At 42.5% G+C, this 4,308-nt stretch overlaps 1 long non-coding RNA gene across 2 annotated transcripts; it reads left to right on the forward strand.

Moving 5' to 3' along the window:
* The first annotated feature begins 1,871 nt into the window (after positions 1 to 1,871).
* On the forward strand, positions 1,872 to 4,073 carry LOC124689086. 2 transcript variants are annotated; one of them, XR_006998709.1, is made up of 4 exons: positions 1,872 to 2,089; positions 2,236 to 2,389; positions 3,099 to 3,236; positions 3,807 to 3,823. It is a non-coding gene; the product is annotated as an uncharacterized LOC124689086 (long non-coding RNA). The 2 variants fall into 2 exon arrangements; XR_006998708.1 differs by having other exon boundaries at positions 3,099 to 4,073.
* The last annotated feature ends 235 nt before the right edge of the window (positions 4,074 to 4,308 follow it).

Consider the following 4,308-nt stretch of genomic DNA (forward strand, 5'->3'; position numbering starts at 1 on the left):
TAGCCGGCTGCTCTACCACCGGCCGGATCGCGGTGCCCATGTGGTGCGGCTACCTGAAGGCCGCAGCTGCGGCGGCCCCTGCAGGCGGGCGGCAGTGCCCGTCACAAATTCTCTGGATTCCCCATATTTTCTGTCCAAATCATTAGAGCTAGCAAGTAGCGCGCCCCCTACATCTCATGGGACATGGCCATGGACGTGGCTTCTGTTAAGATTCGAGAGAAAAAAAGCTGGGAGAGCCGAGCGAACCAACAAGAAATGAAACGAAGCAGAGAGGCTAGCGCGTGCTCATGGGCTGGACCTTGTATGAATACAAGTTAATTTCTTTTTTGCAAAAAATCTGGGCGGGCCATGGCCCAGTTTGGCCCCAACTAAGCTCCGCCAGTGCATATAGCCCTTACCAACCGGTGCAAAAGGGCCATTTTCTACTAGTGGCTATTTAATTTTTTTTAGACAAATGCTTAGAATCATTTTCTTCTGTTCTGAAGTATTTTCATAATCGATTACAAAATACATTACTGTATTAATCAATTAGCTATGATGACTCATACTTCATGATGTGCTTGAAACGAACTCTTGGCCCGTATTATCCCGTTGCAACGCACGGGCAATTTTCCTAGTCTATACCTAAGGAAGTAAGGTTTCTCCCCAATTTTTTCGTCCGTTTTTTTGTTGCCACTACTTTTCAATACAAATTACGGTTTGCTGCCACCGCAAAACATAAAAAACGATCCCTTGTGTTGGTCGCGCTGGCAGCAGGTCACGTCGCCCACGGACGCAAGCGTGCGTGTGCGGCTTGTTGGGCCGATCAGCAATTGCTAGCTGGGACTTGTTCTAAGCTAGCTCGGTTGGGCCTGTTGGCCGCTTCTCTTTGTAGTAACTTTATTTTATGGTCATATTTAGTCTCACCTTGCTCATTTACAACAAGGCGCACCTGTTTATATACGTCTGTGAATCCCCATCAACAACCGACTTGGCAATCACAGTGTAACGGAAAGGAATCGTGTGCTTCAGAGCCTCAGCCGAACGGTAAGAAATCGTGGGCTTGTCTAATACTACGAGCGGAATTGGGTAATACGAGAATATGATTGGACCATGCTTGGAATAGCCCAGCTCAAAGTCAAAAGACACGTCGGTCCGGCTGAATATGAGGACCATGCAGTAGCTCAATCCATGTGTCTATCTATTCTCTTACTTTGTGCTAAGTTTATTTTTTCTAATTAATTTTATAAATAATTTTGCTTAATTAGTTAGTCAAAAACAGTCAGTTTGCAAGTAGCCTGATCATATGTACACTTGCTTCTTTCCAACTGGGTTGTTCAAATATAGGTATTGGGTGCATGATGAAGATGTGAATGGCAAATTAAATGAGCCTGACGAAGTACATCAACTCGTGTACATATAGGATATTGTTTTCATAGATTTGATGAACAAATCTTCTTATCCTTGAAGCAATACAAGTTCGGGTAGGCGTGAATAAGATGTTGAGTAGTGTGATGCATATATTCAGGTTTAGGTGTAAAAGAGATCTAAAGGTATAATAGATGCCCCCCAAAGGGGGTCTCGAGTAAATTAGATTTGATCGACCCTTGATTTTTACCTCACAAATCTGAGCCGTCCGTTCTCTTACCGCGCCGGTATAAAAGGCGGATCCTATGGAGGAAACCCTAGCCACTTTTCTCCCAATCCCCACGCCGGAGCTCGCAAAGGCGGCGATTTTTCTCATGCCCCCTCCTCTCCCGTGCTCCCTCCTCTTCCCCTGCTTGGGCTGCAGCCATCACTCTCTCCTCTGGCCGATCTCCTGCCGTCACCATGGCTGGGCGGTAGCAGCACCGGTCTTGGGCGCGAGCGCCACGTGCCGGGCGAGCTGGGCGCCGACGTTGGGCGCGAGCAGGACAGAAGATATGTGAGGCAGTCGCCTGACCTGCTGATGGAGAAGAAGAGCAAGGGGCGGGCCGGCGCTGCCACGAAATCGTTGGGGACTGCTGCGAGGAGGAGCACGCGATCTCCTGTCCTACTTTGTCACCGAGGACGCAGGCCGGCAGCCCGAGAACCTGCCCTCCTCCTCCTCTTCTTCAAATGAGACCAGCAGGTTATCTCCTCTCCGTCTCTTTCCCTCTCTCTCTCTCTCTCTCAAAGGAATGGATAAAATCTCAACTTTATATGTTGGTGCAGATCCGTTTTTGTTATGCTCACAAGGTGTTTGATGAAAACTCTAGCTAATATTATTGTTGACAGGAAGTGGCAGCGCGTGGTGGTGGTCCTCAGCAATGAAGAGAGGGAGACGGGATGGTTGCTTTAGGATTTGATGCGGTTGTCATGAGCCTCCAATCCATTTGCCTCCTTACTGCCAATTTGGTCATGATTCTCGATTTCCCCCCTTTTGATTCGGGTTTGTATGTTTGATGTGGCGCCTGAATGTTCATTAGTTTTGTTTCATGGATAATTATTTGTTTGGCATGAATTACTCCAGAGCAGGGTGTATACAATATTCTTTAGATTTTGGTTATATGGTTTACTAAAATCCCGAGAGCAGCAGAGTTTGCATGTTCCCTTTTATGATTTGTGCGCTCTAATTCTTGGGTTCTCAACTGAATATTGATAATAGCATAGTTGTTCATGTAATTTTATACATAATAATTTTGCCGTTCGGAGTAGAGAGGAGATGGTGCACTTGAACACACTCTCTGTTGCTCCTTGTTATTTCAGTCTTTCTTTTTCCTATGTGTTGGAGAGATCCTTACCATAATGTATTTTCGTTAGTGCATAACCGAGTGAGTCCTCCTGTTAGGATGTTCTCAGTCTGATGGAGTACTTCAAAGTCTGGAATGTAGTAGTGAACACCTCTCTGAAACCAACGGCATTTGAGCTTACACTACAGACTTATAGGCTCTCAATTTAGGAATGCACACCTCTATTTACCTATGAAACTAGCAGCAAGGAAATGGTAGTGTGGCTGGAATCATGGCTAATAAGGTTCTTAACTAATTTGTTCTTTTAATGAAAATGAGAATTTACTCTTGCTAAATCCATATGATGATTCATTTATTTATTTTAAGAATTCAAGTGCTTATGTTCCACACTTCTATTCCTTTTTGTAGTAAGAGTTAACATGTCGCCGCTGTACTGCAAGAGTCCCTGCATCCAGAGCCGTTTTGGACAGTGGCCAGGAGGAGTAGGTGGATCGAAGTGGAGCAAGGACCAAGAAATCCTAAGTGGTAGAAAAGTATGGTCTTAAGGTTGGTACATTCAATTAATTTTTATACAATGATTATTACTCAGCAAAACAACATATTTCTATTGATATTTGAGGCACTCTTATTATCAGTGTAAAGGAAGCTAAAAGAATGCCTTGCATAGGTTGTAGTTCTTAATTTCTCTTGGTTATTTATATGTATATACTAAAGAAGATAGCACAAGATGCTTGTGCAACCTTTTTTTTTCTTTGGTTTTAGCTTTGAATCTTTCTGGGTCTAAGCTAGATCGTTTTGTTTGTTGTTGCACTTAAAAAGTAAGAAGTCATTAAAAAAATGGGTCTCACAATTGGTTGTACACTGCGCAACAGAATTGGGTTTATTTTGTTTTTGCAATTCATGCAGATACTTTAGGCCTTTTTATTTATTTTGGAAATGTCCACATCCGTGCAAGTCTTGGTGGTGCCGTGCTACACCTTTGCTTTGGTGTTGATTTCGTTAAGGCATATTAAAAAATATGTGTTGCTCGCAAGGGTACTGTGACATCTCTATCTTCAAAAGATTCAAGTCCACCAGGCTTATATTCTTATGACTGAAACTGGGAATCTTTTACAGGACAATCATGTGTACTTTACTTCAGTACCAAAGATTCATGGATCATAAAGGAACTTCTGCAGTTCATGGCAAGGTAAGCATGGTTTAAGCAACCCATTATTTAGCATTCGGATATTGCATTCACCTTTCTTCAGATCATAATATTTCTCAGTTAACATCACTGGAATTGTATTCTTATATTTTGTGATTATTAGCTATCATAAAATTTACTAATTTGCCAAATCCATATAATAGATGGTGCCCAATTTGGCTTCCATTAGTTCAGTATAAGATGGGTTCTTAATAATGTTAGATTGTTCTGCCTTGGCTGAATTACATTGTAATCCTCTTTTAAGCTCTTTCGTATTTACTAACTTGATAATTGTGTATCTCCATTTCATACGTAGACATACATCGACAAGCAATAGAATTGGTTTTTTACTTCTATTTATCTGCAGAGCACTGGATTTGTAATTTTAATTATGCATGCTTCATAGGTGCTCCACTCTTATTTTACCTTGTG

This window comes from Lolium rigidum, chromosome 2 (assembly GCF_022539505.1).
Source record: "Lolium rigidum isolate FL_2022 chromosome 2, APGP_CSIRO_Lrig_0.1, whole genome shotgun sequence".
In the NCBI taxonomy this organism is placed as follows: Eukaryota; Viridiplantae; Streptophyta; class Magnoliopsida; order Poales; family Poaceae; genus Lolium; species Lolium rigidum.